Raw genomic sequence first — 16,333 nt, 5'->3', positions numbered from 1 at the left:
GTGGCTCAGCGGTTGAGTTGCTGCCTTACAGCGCATACAGCACCAGAGACTCGGGTTCGATCCCGACTACAGGGGCTGCCTGTACGGAGTTTGTCCTCGTGCATGCGTGGGTTTTCTCCGAGATCTTCGGTTTCCTCCAACACTCCAAAGACGTACAGGTTTGTAGGTTAATTGGCTTGGTGTATGTGGAAATGTGTGGGATAGTCTTAATGTGCGAGGATCGCTGGTCGGCGCGGACTTGATGCGACGAGGGGAATTTTTCTGCACTACATCGCTAAACTAAGCTAAATCGTTGCGTACACTGAAATTCATTGTAAATCTACAAGGCAATTATATTTAAGTATTTAAATGTAGCGTTTCGCTCTATTAAATAATTCAATCCAAACAATGAGGGTGGGGGGTGGGGGGTGCGGGGTGGAGGTTGGGTGGGGGGGAGGGGAGTCTGGAACCATACCTATCGCTCTTGAGCTGTTGATTAACCCTGATTGTTACATGAAGATAAATCAATAATCCAGATCAAACTGGTACAGTGCAAACCTTTGTTTTGCATGCTGTCCTGTCAAATCACATAATGCTACACATATGTAGAACCAAGCCAAGCTCAAGTACAACAGAGTGAAGGGAAAGAACCAGAGTGCAGGATATAGTTCTCAGCACTGTGGTGTGATAATCGCAGAGGCAGAGTCCAATGTCCGCAATGAACTTGGGGAGAATCGGACTGTTTATGGAAGGCAAAGTTACAGATTCTTCCCAACAACATGCGTAACAGATTCTTGCGCAATAGAATCTTAAACATACTTATGATTTGGCAATGAGATTTGATTACTTTTTAGGATAGGATACGATATGGTACGATACGATAGAACTTTATTTATCCCAGGAGGGAAATTGATCTGCCAGCAGTCATAAAAACACAAAATACATGAAACATGAAATGAAAGTGACGAGTGGAAAGGATTGGGGATGTGCAAGGATTGGGGGGGGGGGGAGAGGGGAATCAGTCTCAGTCTACCCCACGACAGAAGGGGGAGGAGTTGTAAATACAATACAATACAATACAATACAATATATCTTTATTGTCATTGTACAGGGGTACAACGAGATTGGGAATGCGCCTCCCCTACGATGCAATAAATTAATTAGCTAGTCAGTATTAATTCAAACAACCCAATGAAACAAATTGTAACAGTTTTAAAACAGAATAAAGTGCAAGTAGATCTGTGCCGGTTCGCTGTGCAATGTGACCATCCGGCTCAGCAGGACCGGTTCATAGCAGCTATGGCCCTGGGGATGAAGCTGTTCCTGAGTCTGGAGGTGCGGGCGTAGAAGGCCTTGTATCGTTTGCCTGATGGTAGAAGTTCGAACAGACTGTTGCAGGGGTGTGAAGAGTCTTTGTGGATGCTGGTGGCTTTTCTGAGGCATCGTGTGTTGTAGATGCCCTCCAAGGCTGGTAGCTGTATTCTGATAGTCCTCTGAGCTCTATGGACTACCCGCTGAAGAGCTTTCCTCTCTGCCTCCGTGCAGCTAAGATACCACACAGGGATGCCATGTGTTAGGATGCTCTCTATGGTGCAGCGGTAGAATGACGTCAGCAGCTGTTGGGGTAGACCAGACTTTTTCAGTGTTCTTAGGTAGAACAGTCGTTGCTGTGCCTTCTTGACCAGCGCAGCAGTGTTATTGGACCATGTTAGGTCCTCCAAAATGTGAGTGCCCAGAAACTTGAAGCTGGACACTCTCTCCACACTGTCCCCGTTGATAAAGTTATATATCCACAGGGAAGAAGGATCTCCCGTGGCGTTCTGTACTGCAACTTGGTGGAACCATTAACAGGAAAACACATTATATTTTTTTGGAATATCTGTGTGATAAATACTCTCAATAACTCCCATTTGTACTTCCACGAATAATGAATCCATTAAGTAGAAGCAGGCGACAAGCATTAAATATATATTTTTAAAAGAGAAAGCAATTTATTTTTTAAAGAATGTTGAGGAATTTTGTCCTAACTGTTAATAAATCCAGGATCATGATCATAATTTATGCACTCAATTGATGTACATACTTTCTAAGTAGGCTAATAATTATGTTACAAATTAGACAATTTCTTTATGAATTACAGAATGAATGCCTGTTTATTCCTGTTATTTGAGCATTTGCGTCTGATTGAGGAGGTGATTTGATTTGTTCTTCAATCCAAGCCTTTAGCACCAAAGATTGGATTTTACAATGTTTTTCAAATAAGTGGCATCATTTGCATTGGCACATTACTGGATTTTTGGTTGATAGTTCCTGTTAGATATATATTGCACCTTCTACATACCATCCTGGACATGTGTGAAAGGGGCAATCACCTCTGTCTCTCCTGAATCAACCAGCATCTGAATCAGGAAGTGCCACTTAAAAAGTTTGACACTCCACAGATACACAGGTCAATTCAATGGAGTTGGCACTCTGTAGAGTCATAGCATTACACAGCTTGGAAACGGGCCCTTCAGCCCAACTTCTCCATGCCAACCACGATGTCCATGTAAGCTCGTCCCATTTGTTCACATTTCACCCATGTCCCTCAAAACCTTTCCTATTGTGTTTCAACCATTCCCAATTCAGTGTAAAACCATATAGTGCATATTTTAAGTTAAATGTAATTCTGTCTCTTATTGCTCTGTGCTAGGATTTCACCTCCGGTAAAAACAATGCCAGAAGCAAAGAAAATGTTAAATGATTGTGCTCTGCTAGTCCCAGGACAGTTTATCATCTTCTACTGACGTGTGAAACAAGTCAGGATTAAGCAAGTAGAAGACAAACATTTAGGAAATGCTTCCAATTCACTTCATATTCACTTGCTGACCAGAATAATTATGAGAATGCAGAATTATTTTCAGCAGTGTTAAATTGGAATATTATTAGATTATTGTTGCTAATTTGTTCTCTGTTTAGCAGTTTCTGATAACAAACATTACACAGATTGCTTTGTTGCTGAATGTTGTGCAGTAACCTAATAGCTTTTTTTGGAAACAGTATTTTCAGACTGATTCTGCTTTTGACACCATAATTAATTCTCTTGACATTCCTCCTTTGTATTTTAATAGAAGCTTAATTAACAAAGAGTGGAACTTTTGTTCATGTTCATGAAGCTTTTGCTGGCTAATAATTTAGGATGGCACAGCGGTAGAGTTGTTGCCTAACAGTGCCAGATTCCTGGGGATCGATCCTGAGTACGGGTGCTGCCTGTACGGACTTTGTACCTTCTCCCCGTGACCTGCGAAGGTTTTCTCTAGGAGCGCCAGTTTCCTCCCACACTCCAAAAAGGTACAGGTTTGTAGGCGAATTGGCTTGGTGTAAATGTAAATTGTCCCTAGTGTGTGTAGGATAGTGTTAATGTGCAGGGATCGCTGGTTGGCGTGGATTTGGTAGGCCGAAGGGCCTTTTGCTACGCTGTGTCTCTAAACTAAAATAAACTAAACTAAACTAAACTAATTCTGTACTTTGAAGTGCATGTAGCACCAGTGCAGGTTAGTGTTAGCAAAACTCACCTCCTGATACAGCCTGTGTCAAATTCACATTGGCACTGCTGGAATAGGTTTTTCTGCTGGAATAGGTTTGAAAAACACCTCAGGGTCGATGCAACACCTGTCCCTTTACCTCCCCCCTCGACTCCATCCAAGGACCCAAATAGTATTTCCTGGTGCGGCAGAGGTTCACCTGCACCTCCTCCAACCTCATCTATTGTATCCGCTGTTCCAGATGTCAACTTCTCTACATCGGTGAGACCAAGCGCAGGCTCGGCGATCGTTTCGCTGAACACCTCTGCTCAGTCCATCTCAACCAACCTGATCTCCCGGCGGCTCACCACTTCAACTCCCCCTCCCACTGGCATTCTGACCTTTCGGTCATGGGCCTTCTCCATTGTCACAGCGAGGCCCAGCGCAAATTGGAGGAACAGCATCTCATATTTCGCTTGGGCAGTTTATACCCCAGCGGTTTGAATATTGACTGCTCCAACTTCAGATAGTTCCTCTGTCCCTCTCTTTCCCCTCCCCCTTCCCAGTTCTCCCACTGTCTTCCTGTCTCCTACTACATCCTATCTTTGTCCCTCCATCTCCCCTGACATCAGTCTGAAGAAGGGTCTCGACCTGAAACGTCACCCATTCCTTCTCTCCTGAGATGCTGCCTGACCCGCTGAGTTACTCCAGCATTTTGTGTCTACCTTCAATTTGAACCAGGGTAGACTATGTGAACTTCTACAGTTACAAGCATCCTCTGGTGCTTCACAGACTTCTAACCTCTGGTGAAATATGGATCTGGTCTTCAACAACCTCGAAAACTTTGCATAAATGGTTACATTCAGTAATTGCAAGATGGCGTACTGGAGTTGTATGGTCTGCTATCGTCCCATTAAATTTGTCAATCATACTTCCCAATGTCTTCCAAACACTAATTCTGTTGCTGCTCCTCAGCAGGGAGTTCAAGTTAGGTGTCTGAAACTTGCACTGTGCATGACAACTTGCCAGCTCTCCGCCAGCTTGCCCTGATGACTCACCCTGCGCCCCTTTTCCCGGGTCACGTCCGCGCCCAGGTGGTTCTAGAGAGGGGCTACGTGCTGTCCACGGGCACCCTGGGAGATTTAGACAATAGACAATAGACAATAGGTGCAGGAGTAGGCCATTCAGCCCTTCGAGCCAGCACCGCCATTCAATGCGATCATGGCTGATCTCTCTCAATCAGTACCCCGTTCCTGCCTTCTCCCCATAACCCCTCACTCCGCTATCCTTAAGAGCTCTATCCAGCTCTCTCTTGAAAGCATCCAACGAACTGGCCTCCACTGCCTGGGGCCGCTGGGCACTGCGAGGGGGGGGGGGGGGGGGGGGGGGGGGGGTTGGAATGCATTCTTAACAAGGATGAGGGAAATAGTTATCTAATGTTCTGAATATTAGTTTTACTTGTACTATGGTGGTGGGTTTGTTTGAATTGTTTAGTGTTGTAAATAGTGTTGTAAATAATTGAATGAATCTATTTTTGGTTAAAAAAAAATAAGATAACTCAGCCTGTTGACACTTGAAGCCAACGGTGACATGTTGACCTCTTGGGAAGTATCCTGGAGACTGAGTGCTGCCCTTGGTCCACATCCCAGCATGTGTTGTTTGTGTCTCCAGGAAAGGAGAGAAGCAAATTAGGAGTGAAAAAAAGGCGAACAAAAACAGAGCAGCTGTACTTCTGCCATTCCGTTGTGCTCGGCGTCTGCAAGAGGCTAAAATGACAAAGGATTGAGTAATTTTGGTGAAAGCAATTGTGCCCCTCTGCGGATCGGGTTCCAGTGGTGGTTGGCTGTTGACATGCAAATGCAGTGCAGTAGAAAATGACAGGCCGACAAGCCTGAAGTGGAATGCGAATGGGTGGGAAACCTGGTGGAGGATAAAAGCAAAACTCTGAGGAGCCAACAGGGGAAAAAAGTTTTGTCAGCTTTCTTAACCTTTCAAGGGATCAAATGAAAAGAAAACATTTTTAGTTTAGTTTAGTTTACTTTAGAGATACTGCATGGAAACAGGCCCTTCGGCCCACCGAGTCCGAACCGACCAGCGATCCCAGCACATTACCCTACACACACACGGGATGATTTACACTTATACCAAGCCAATTAACACTTGGAGTGTGGGAGGAAACTGAAGATCTCGGAGAAAACCCACGCGGTCACGGGGATAGCGTACAAACTCCACACAGACAGCACCCGTGGTCAGGATCGAACCCAGGTCTCTGGTGCTGCAAGCGCTGTAAGACAGCAACTCTACCGCTGCTCCACCGTACCGCCCTGTAGTTTGGGTGTGCGTAGTTGTGGTGTGGGTTTCCTGCTGCTTTTTAGGTAAATAAAATGTAGCTAATTGAAATATAGTTAACTAAATGGATGAGTGCAATTTGTCTGAGAGTTCTTAGTTTCTGCTCAGAGTGAGTTCTTCCAGGAGACATCATCATCTTTTGCTTTGCGATTGACAATCGTCCATCAATTCAGCTCCCCTATTAAAGTAAAGCTTTTATCATAATGAAATCTGATTAATTTCTCCTTTTTCAATTCAGTCTTTTCCCCCAGAACTTCACTGACCCTTTAGATTATTTTTCTTTGAATTTTCAGCAAGTGGATAGAAGTTGTTTTAACATAGGGACAGATATCATCCGATTCCTTTCAGAGAATAAAGATCTTTGAAGCCAATTTCACCCTGTTTTTTGCCTGTTACTTAGCTGTTATTAATGGAGATTTGACACCCAATCTTCATTTCCTTTCTTGATCAACATTTTTGAATCACAAAGTGGACCATATCATTGCCGAATTCTCCTACCATCTGTAGGCTTAAGTCTTCTTCTTATCGTGTCCACATATGCCAGATATTGTGTTTCAGCCAAAACTGAACACAACTCTTGGCAATATCTGTAGGCTTAAGTAATACAAACAGTTAAGTAATGTGAACAGTTTACATTTTTAAGAGATATCACATTAGAGAATTAGTGCCAACTGGGAGAGTTGAGAAAACTGGAGCAGTATATATATACGTGAAAGAGAAAAAGGGTTGGGACTCAAGCAAATAATGGCGTGGCAAACAAATGGGTAAGTTTTTCAGAGAAATACAATAATGCAATAGAGGAAAATAAAAAAATTATTGATTGAGAAAAGACCTTTAGACGTTCAGCACATTTCAAACACAGAAAACTATTATTGGTTTTCGTAATATACTTTGCTACTTCTCAAATACATTTTGGGTAATTACAACATCAGAGAAGCAAAGATGACAAATTGAAAATAATTAAAGATTCTGAGGTCTGAAGAAGGATCATGACCCAAAACATCACTCATTCTTTATCTCCGGGAATGCTGCCTGTCCTGCTGAGTTGCACCAGCATTTTGTGTCTATCTTTGAAGATTCATCAGTCTTCATTTGTAATTTCAATATTTCAGTAAGACTAGATCCTTGGCTCAAATATCAATAGATTTGTACAGAGGATTCCGTGAGTATGTCATAAAGTCATGGAGCATGGAAACAGGCCCTTCAGCCCAACTTGTCCATGCAATCCAAGATACTGCAACTATGCTGGTCCCACCTGCCCGCATTTGGCCCATGTGCCTGTAAACCTTTCCTATCCATGTACACCCCAAATGTCTTTGAAATGTTATCACGGTACTATGTCATTGATTTGGATGAGAATGTACGAGGCATGACTGGCAAGCTTGTAGATGACACTAAACTGTGTGGCATTGTAGATAGCGAAGATAGTTATCAAAAATTACAGCAGAATCTTGATCAGCTGGGCAAGTGGGCCGAGGAATGGTTAATAGACTTTAATACAGATGAGTGTGAGGTGTTGCATTTTGGAAAGTCAAGCTGTGCAGGACCTTGCAAGCGAATGGCAGGGCTCTGATGAGTGTTGTGGAGCAGAAGGATCTAGGCATGCACATCCATTGTTCCCTGAAATTCAAGAGAGAGCTAGATAGATCTCTTAAGGATAGCGGAATCAGGGGGTATGGGGAGAAGGCAGGAACGGGGTACTGATTGAGAATGATCAGCCATGATCACATTGAATGGTGGTGCTGGCTCGAAGGGCCAAATGGCCTCCTCCTGCACCTATTGTCTATTGTCTAATGTGGCATCAAAGGGTGGGCAAGAAGTCTTTTGGTACATTGGCCTGCATCAATCAGGGTATTGAGTTTAGAGGTTTGGATGTTCTGTTACAATTGTACAAGACATTGGTGAGCCCGCATTTGAGGTATAGTGTTCAGTTGTGGTCACCCTGCTATGAGAAGGATGACATTAAGCTGGAAAGAATGCAGGGAAGATTTACGAGGATGTTGCCAGGACTTGAGAGTCTAAACTGTAGGGAGAGGTTTGGGAAAACTAGCTATCCCTGGATCCCATGTATTCTAACCTTCCAGAGCAACCTACTCCGTGGAACCTTATCAAAGGATTCTTAAGGTATGATCTCCCATGGACAAAACCATGCGGATTATTCTAAATTACTCCCCAAAACGTGTATATATCATATCTCGCAGAGTCCTCTCCAGTAACTACCACAGATGTGAGGCTCTCTGGTCTATAGTTCACAGGCCTTTCCTTACAGCCCTTCTCAGATAGAGGCAAAACACAAGCCTTCTGGCACCTCCCCAGATATATATGCATGATGTCTGATGATCATGCATATAATGTATCTCAGCTTTCTTCTCTAGCTTCCCACAGTGTCCTCAGATTATCTGATCAGGCCCGGGAGATTTATCCATCTCATCTATATACTAAAACTCTCATTTGTTTGTTTGTTCCTGAACTACAGGCAAAACGGTATACGATAGCGCGACAATTTTTGGCCCACCTTACTAATCGTTGTCACTTTAATGGTAATGCAAGTAGTTTTATTGAAATTGGTGTTATATTTTTAAAGTTATTCACATTTTAAAGTTTAAATATATCTCCTAGGGAGGGAGGGTGGGATGAGGGGGGTGGATGGAAGGGGGAGAGGGAGGGAGGGGGAGGAGGGAGGATAAGTGGGGTTGAGGGGGATGCGGTGGGTGAGGGGGAGAGGAGGGGAGGGGAGAGGGGTTGTAGGGAGGGGGAGGGGGAGTGGAGGGGGAGGGGAGAGGGGTTGTAGGGAGGGGGAGGGGAGGGGGGAGGAAGGAGGAGGGAGGAGGGGGAAGGAGGAGGGAGGTGGGGAGAAAGGAGGAGGGAGGGAAGGGAAGGGAGGATGAGGGGGGCGGGCAGGGGACAGGAGGGAGGGGGAGGGAGGGAGTGGGGGGTGGGAGAGGAGTGGGGAGAGGAGTGGGGTGGGGGAGGAGAGGGTGCTGCACCAATGCAGGAGAGGTTTGGGCCCAACGGGTCCACTTGGAAAGTGTACTCCATAGAATGTCCAGCACCTCCTTGACCGTAATACACTTGTCCTCAAGGCATCTCCATTATCTATCCCAAGTTCCCCAAGTTGGGCGCATGGATGTGATTATGCTGTGCTGCTTATAGTTTATTTTCTGTTGCAGTTGACAGGTAGTTGAGGCGGGTACTATTGCAAAGTTTTAGAAACATTAAGACAGGTACATGGATAGGACAGATTGGGAGGGATACAGGCCAAATGCAGGCAGGTGGGACTAGTGTAGATGGGACATGATGGCCAGTGTGGGCAAGTAGGGCCGAAGGGCCTGTTTCCATGCTATAAAATGGACTAATTCTGACATGAAAATCAGTAAGTGATCAAAGAAGTGATCAAAAAGTGATCAAAGTAAGTGATGAAAGTAGCTAAAGTTTGGAAGACACACATCATTGGTAAACTGGGCAGTTTATGATGAGGGTGTGCATAATAAAACTGTCATTTTAAAGGAAAACCAGGAAGAATATACAGTACTTGCATACCAGACTGCTGGCAAACGAGTAACCTTGGCAAGCATACAACTGGAAGGGACTTGCACTTAAGTTGCCAATGAGACAGTCACCAATTGCATTGTGGTGAAAGCAGTCAAATGCCACTGTAGATTGGCATCTAGTTGCACAACAATATTGAGCCGAACAGGCAGCTTGGCAGGAAGAGAACAAGAAAGATTGATTCGAGCAATTTGACTGCTTTTTTTAATGGTAATTGCCAATAATCGGCATATTATAACACAATCTAGACCAGGTATAAATTATGTTTAAGATATGCCCGAGAAATTAGAGTCAATCTAAGTTTAAAATGTATTAAATGTAATGAGGTTCGGTATGTTAATGCATAACTGTTGAAATTATAGAACCTTTAATATTCACTGAAGGACTAAATGACCCTGCTGCAAGGAAAACCTAGCCTAATCTGATTTGTCTGGATGTAATGCTTGATTCCCCTCAAAGTGACAGATTTTCTTCACAGGGTTTTTAGTGATATAATCTGGTAACTGATGCTGAAATCAGTATTAATTCTTTGCTGTCAAGGAGCACTGGTTGAGGAAGCACTGTTAAGACCAAGTTTATAATATCACCTTCATGATTTCTTTTGTTCTTTCATCAATGTGTAAGGGAAACCACAATTCCTAAACTCCACAGGTGCAAGCGAGCAATGCTAAAGTTTCAACAAGCAACATGACAATAGTAATATAATGTCCAGGGAGATAGACACAAAATGCTGGAGTAACTCAGCGGGACAGGCAGCATCTCTGAGAGAAGGAATAGGTGACATTTCGGATCAGTTCTGAAGAAGGATCTCGACCCAAAAAGTCACCCATTCCATCTATTCAGAGACAATAGACAATAGGTGCAGGAGGAGGCCATTCGGCCCTTCGAGCCAGCACCGCCATTCAATGTGATCATGGCTGATCATTCTCAATCAGTACCCCGTTCCTGCCTTCTCCCCATACCCCTTGACTCCGCTATCCTTAAGAGCTCTATCTAGCTCTCTCTTGAATGCATTCAGAGAATTGGCCTCCACTGCCTTCTGAGGCAGAGAATTCCACAGATTCACAACTGTCCCGCTGAGTTACACCAGCATTTGACTGCTTTCACCACAATGCAATTGGTGACTGATAAATTGTTAACTATTAAATGTATTTCTGTGGTAACGTATTCATGATATATTTCCTTTATTTTCTTCCTGTGGAATTACCATTTCATTTCCATAAAGCATAATCACATTCCCTTGTTTCCAGCGATGTGGAAGGGCATTTAATTTCAAAGTCATTGCAAATATTTTTGATGAACATGGCAAAAATACTCAAAGCTACTGCCAGTTGTCATTGCATATGGAGACGAGATATACACAAGAAATATTCAGAGTGTAGGAAGGAACTGCAGATGCTAGTTTACACCGGAGAAAGACACAAAATGCTGGAGTAACTCAGCGGGACAGGCAGCATCTCTGGAGAGAAGGAATAGGTGACATTTTGGATCAGTTCTGAAGAAGGATCTCGACCCGATAAGACACCCATTCCATCTATTCCGAGATGCTGCCTGTCCCGCTGAGTTATACCAGCATTTTGTATCTATCTTCTTAGAAATAGTAAGAGTATACTTATTTGAATTCAGAGTTATTTCCAGTACTAACGAAGAAGAAGATTTGACTTTTTTGCCTTCCATCACAGAGAGGAATGTGGGGAATCCGCTGTGGTGGATGTTTATGTTAACTTTTATGTAGTTGTGTGTCTTGTTGCTTTTTTTTCCGTATGGCTGTATGGTAATTTGCATATCACTGTACCTCAATTGGTACGTGTGACAATAAAAAACCTTTGAAACCTTTAATTTGAACTCATTTAGAAATAGATTATTATCATTATAAAAGCTAATGAGCAATACTTAAGCTGTAGCTACAGGTAGTTTATGAGCCTTGGTATTGAATTTGCTCCAAATGCTTATCACATCCATTAAGTATGGAAACTGAATAGAGCTGTGAATTCCTAAACCAAGATTTTCAAGTTAAAACCTCGCTGTAATAACACAGCGAGACCAAGTCTGTGAAATGTTTTTATTTAGATATGAATTTCATTTACATCAGTTATCTAAAAATTCACCACTGACCAATAGTGCTAAATGCACTCTTATGTTAGTAACAGCACATTGGAGGAGGCAGGTAATAAATCATTGCTGTAAACAGATGGTGTTTTTAGCATGACTGAGTAGGTATTAATTTCTAACAACCTGATTTGCTCATTTTGCATATGCTACTTGCATATAAAGCTCGCCAAATATATCCTCAGGAACCCAAATTCATATTTGTCACTGAACAATATGGGATATTTGATGCACCAAATCTGACCTGCGGGCATTTCTTTTATTGCAGCACTCAAAATGTAAAGAACATGAATATGCTGGCTTAGACCATCCCTTCATACCAGGTCTATTTCAATGATTTATTATGATTTGGGGGTGGTAGTGGATAGCACTTGTGACATGCACACCACTATGATCCTGATGTACTGCTGGCCAGTGTTTAGCATCTCCCATTGTGATCAATGCTGTATTTTGGTCCTCAAGATCCAAACAGCCAAAACCCAATGGACATATCTGCAGAGTAGATTTTTGCTTCAGATTTATTATCCACAGCTTATCCAAGAACCCAGTCATTAAGAACAGATTGTATAAAGGGCCACAAAGTGCGGGAGTAACTCAGTGGGTCGGGCAGCACCTCTGGAAAACATGGATAGGTGATGTTTTGGGTTGGGATCTTTCGGCAGACTGATTGACTATAAAGGATTTGGTTATCGTACCAGTACTCAATCCTCTCACCCAATTACTATAAATCAACTCTCTGCAGTAACTAACATAGAGATAGTAAGATATATTTTAGCCTTTAGAGCCTGCTTTGTCATTGAATGTGAATAAGGATGACCTTTATTTATCTCAATAGACAACAAACAATAGACAATAGGTGAAGGAGGAGGCCATTCGGCCCTTCGAGCCAGCACCGCCATTCAATGTGATCATGGCTGATCATTCTCAATCAGTACCCCGTTCCTGCCTTCTCCCCATACCCCCTGACTCCGCTATCCTTAAGAGCTCTATCTAGCTCTCTCTTGAATGCATTCAGAGAATTGGTCTCCACTGCCTTCTGAGGCAGAGAGTCTCCATCTTGGCTTACAAAGAAACAGGCATAAAATTACTGGCAATGCCCTTTAAGATTGTGGATACGCAAATTAAGAGTTTAGGTATTATTGCTACACGTAAATATGGTGATCTCTTAAAGTCTAACTGGGAAAGCAAGACCCAACAGTTGTGCCATAATATTGAATTCTGGAAAAAGTTACCAATCTCTCTCGTCGGCCGCATTAATACCATAAAAATGGTTACGCTCCCTAGATTCCTGTCCATGTTTCAGTGCCTACCGGTCCATATACCATTATACTACTTCAAGAATTTGGATTCCATGATCTCAACATTTATTTGAAACAATAAAGTGGCCAGAATATTTTTTTAAACCCCATCTATCTAAGGACTAGTTAAAAAGGTGGCTTTGGCCTCCCCCAATTTCAATTTTATTACTGGGCTGCAAACTTAAGAATATTGTCCCTCTGGCACAGAAGCCTATCACCAGACCCCACTCTAATAACCAGACCCCACTCTAATAACCAGACCCCACTCTAATAACCAGACCCCACTCTAATAACCAGACCCCACTCTAATAACCAGACCCCACTCTAATAACCAGACCCCACTCTAATAACCAGACCCCACTCTAATAACCAGACCCCACTCTAATAACCAGACCCCACTCTAATAACCAGACCCCACTCTAATAACCAGACCCCACTCTAATAACCACGGCTTCTTGACTTCAGATTGAACAGGCGGACTGCGGGTATACAGTCCTGCAGCACAGTGGCGCAGCGGTAGAGTTGCTGCCTTACAGCGAATGCAGCGCCGGAGACTCAGGTTCGATCCTGACTACGGGCGCCATCTGTACGGAGTTTGTATGTTCTCCCCGTGGCCTGCGTGGGTTTTCTCCGAGATCTTCGGTTTCCTCCCACACTCCAAAGATGTACAGGTTTGCAGGTTAATTGACTGGGTAAATATAAAAATTGTCCCTAGTGTGTGTAGGATAGTGTTAATGTGCGGGGATCGCTGGGCGGCGCGGACTCGGTGGGCCGAAGGGCCTGTTTCTGCGCTGTATCTCTAAATCTAAATCTAAATCTAAAATCTACATCTCTTCCTGCTCTTTTGAATAATCCCGTCAAGGTAAAAATTCCATCATACATAACCAGCCCTGTTATTTTAAACTCGTTAAGAACATGGAGGCCAATGCAATCTTTCCTGAATTTGCCCAAAGTTTACATGGATAGTCCTATCTGCTGTCCCTCCAGGTTCAGATGGTTCAGTTTTCTCCGTCTGGAAAAATAAAAACATTGTCACAATCGGAGACTTGTATATTGAGGGTAAACTGACATCCTTCCAACAATTGCAACAATCCTATAACCCACCTTCAACAGAACCTTTTTTTGGTACCTTCAAATAAGGAACTATGTTAAGACTCACTTACCACATTATGAAAATATGCATGAACAGAGCATACTTGACAGCCTTATTCGCCATGATCCTAGCAGTAAGGGGGTTAATCTCTTTCTGTATTCGTTCTTGCAAGCCCATGTTTTACTGTCTGATGCCAAATTAGGGAACAAGTGAGTAGAAGAGCTGGGTACTTAAATCACTGACGATACAAGGAATGCAATTCTTATTAAGATATACAACAGCTCCATAAACGTTAGACATAGACTTATACAATTCAAGATTGTAACACAGACTCCACTAAGCAAAATCGAGGCTCCATGCTATATATCCTAACGTCTCCCCCTCCCCTCTGCGATAAGTGTAAACAGGACATGGTTACGCTCACCCATCAGCTGTGGCTTTGCCCCAAGACTCCTTCTGGTCTCTTATATTTGATTATATATCAAAGGCTTATAGCACAACAATAACACCAGACCCCTTTCTCGCGATATTTGGGTTACCTGTGAACTCTGTCTAAGGTAATCTTACTGCTCAGGCCATCTCACTCTGTACTCTGCTAGCGAAACGTCTCATTTTACAACAATGGAAATCTAAGTCTAGCCCCACATTCCACCAATGTGCTTCACATGGAAGGCCTCCGATATAAACTTGCCAACAAGGAAAATGTCTTCCCGAAAATCTGGAAACCGCTTCTCGACAAATGGTCACTAACCCAGCAGAAATGAACTGACTCATATACCTCTTGTGCTTGACAGGATGAGATAAGGTCCTATTCATGGTGCATCACATCCACATATCTTTGGGCCTACACTTGTTGCCGATGTTAGTTTTTGGTTTGTTTTGTCTTCTGTTTTCTGTTTCTTTCCTCCATTTCCTGAATAATATTTATTATTTTAAAAAAAGGATACTGTTTTATTTTTTTCTTATTTGTTTGGTGTTTGTTCTACTATGCTTTGTTTCAATCCTTATGCGCTGTTTTAACTGGACATTACTTGATCTTGCCTCTATGTTTAACACTGAGTGCTGCCATCATAATGAATACACTACCTGTCCTTAAAAAAATCAATAAGCAGACTTAAAAAAAAAAAAAATAAATAAAATTACTCGCTAAGCCAGACATGTTCAGCTTGGTATTCTATCATGTGAGAGTCAGGATTGAGGTGTACAGATATACGTGGAGAAGGCATTAGGACTTCTGTTATTCTCACAACTTTTGAGAAGTGGGACAGAAGCACAGATCTTCGTTTTCCTCCCACACTCCAAAGACGTACAGGTATGTAGGTTAATTGACTGGGTAAATGTAAAAATTGTCCCTAGTGTGTGTAGGATAGTGTTAGTGTGCGGGGATCGCTGGGCGGCGCGGACTTGGTGGGCCGAAAAGGCCTGTTTCCGCGCTGTATCTGAAATATGAAAATAAATAAATAAATAAATATTAATAATCATGCTTGGGTTCTGATGGCGTGAGTTTGATTTGTTAATTTTTTTCATTCTGAATTTTCTTATGCACCAATGATTTTAGATTTAGAGATACAGCGCAGAAACAGGCCCTTCGGCCCACCGGTTCCGCGCCGCCCAGCGATCCCCGCACATTAACACTATCCTACACCCACTAGGGACAATTTTTACATTTGCCCAGCCAATTAACCTACATACCTGTACGTCTTTGGAGTGTGGGTGGAAACCGAAGATCTCGGAGAAAACCCATGTAGGTCACGGGGAGAACGTACAAACTCCGTACAGATGGCGCCCGTAGTCAGGATCGAACCTGAGTCTCCGGCGCTGCATTCGCTGTAAGGCAGCAACTCTACCGCTGCGCCACCGTGCTGCCGAGCTATCCAGAATCTCCAAAAAGCCAAAATATTTGCCTCTTCAAATCTACCATGCAGAAGTAGATATACATTACAAGTTTCTAAACTGGTGGCTAATTTGTTGAATGGTTTGCTTCATGGATTGAGATTTTCTGGTCAGAGGTTAATGCGCCACTACTCAATCTGTCTGCAGAACACATATATCACATCAGTGGATTAGTGAGCCAGTGTGTACCAGCGCAGAAACCAGACAGAAACCTATATGAAAATAGAGTGAAGCGGTATCAGGCCACTTCTCACCACTGGGAAACTTAAGATCTGTTCTGTACAGTTAGCAATATATCATTAAACACAACAGCCGGCAGCTCAACTCAGTTTCTTCTCAGATGGACAAAGGGTTCCACAGGCACATTAATGGATTGCCACAGCTGTTTTAGTTAGGTTTATAGTCCTATTTTATTTAAATATACTTCGGAGCTGACAGTGCCCTGGGAAGAGCGTATTGAAGAAGCAAATGAGAGGAAACGCGCAAAGTACCATGTGCCGGCACAGAGGCTGGAAGACATGCTAGGAACCCATAGAGGTGGGCTGTAGAGGCTTTGCAGG

At 43.1% G+C, this 16,333-nt stretch overlaps 1 protein-coding gene across 1 annotated transcript in view; it reads left to right on the top strand.

The window, feature by feature from the left end:
- Nucleotides 1–16,333, top strand: part of frem3 (Fras1 related extracellular matrix 3) — a 137,959-nt gene that overhangs the window by 12,650 nt on the left and 108,976 nt on the right. The gene's annotated exons all lie outside the window — the stretch shown is intronic.

This window comes from Rhinoraja longicauda, chromosome 1 (assembly GCF_053455715.1).
Source record: "Rhinoraja longicauda isolate Sanriku21f chromosome 1, sRhiLon1.1, whole genome shotgun sequence".
Lineage (NCBI taxonomy): Eukaryota > Metazoa > Chordata > Chondrichthyes > Rajiformes > Arhynchobatidae > Rhinoraja > Rhinoraja longicauda.
This window is presented reverse-complemented; position numbering and strand designations above follow the sequence as displayed.